Raw genomic sequence first — 732 nt, forward strand, 5'->3', positions numbered from 1 at the left:
TCAGGAAGACTAGCCACGGCGTTGCTCGAGTCTCTGTCCACGGCGATCTCACACCCGCGCTCTGGAAATCGGCAGGAAGGAAAAACTCCTTTTTTAAAACCCTTTTTTGGTGTTCATTTGGTATGTGAATATATGAAACACTTAGGAAAATAAAGAGACATATTTGGTACCTTTTTGGTATCTGTTTGGTATACTGTCACGCTGAAATTAGGAAGATATGAAGCACAAGAAACTATACTCAATTTTCGTATTACTTTGGTATCTATTTAGGTATTTTTGGTATACCAGCGCTGGAACTATAGATATATGAAATGCTAATCAAACAAAGACTCAATACTGGTATTTTTTATACCTGTTTGGCATACTGTCACGCTGGAATTATAGAGAAATAAAACACTTAGAAAATAAACTAATTTTTTATATCTTATTGGTACTCCTTTGGTACAATGTCACGCTGAAATTATACATATACGATGAACTAAATAAAAAAGACCAATTATTGATATTCTCTTGGTTTCTTTTTGACATACTGTCACGCTAAACAATTATTGATATATATAACATTAAGTAAATACAGACTCAATTTTTTTTATTATTCTGGTAGACTGTCGCACTGAAATTATTAATATATGATCAACGAAGGATATACAGGTTGGGTTGGGTTTACGTGAGTGAAGCTTTGGTATCAATTATAAAAAGAAAATATTCTGAGTAAAAATAGAAAGAAAACAG

The 732-nt window shown here is 32.7% G+C and overlaps 1 protein-coding gene across 1 annotated transcript in view; it reads right to left on the reverse strand.

The window, feature by feature from the left end:
• The window catches only part of LOC119594510 (transcription factor RFX4-like), a 33,789-nt gene that overhangs the window by 29,764 nt on the left and 3,293 nt on the right, over positions 1–732 (reverse strand). The window lies entirely within an intron of this gene.

Source organism: Penaeus monodon, chromosome 34, assembly GCF_015228065.2.
Source record: "Penaeus monodon isolate SGIC_2016 chromosome 34, NSTDA_Pmon_1, whole genome shotgun sequence".
NCBI lineage: Eukaryota > Metazoa > Arthropoda > Malacostraca > Decapoda > Penaeidae > Penaeus > Penaeus monodon.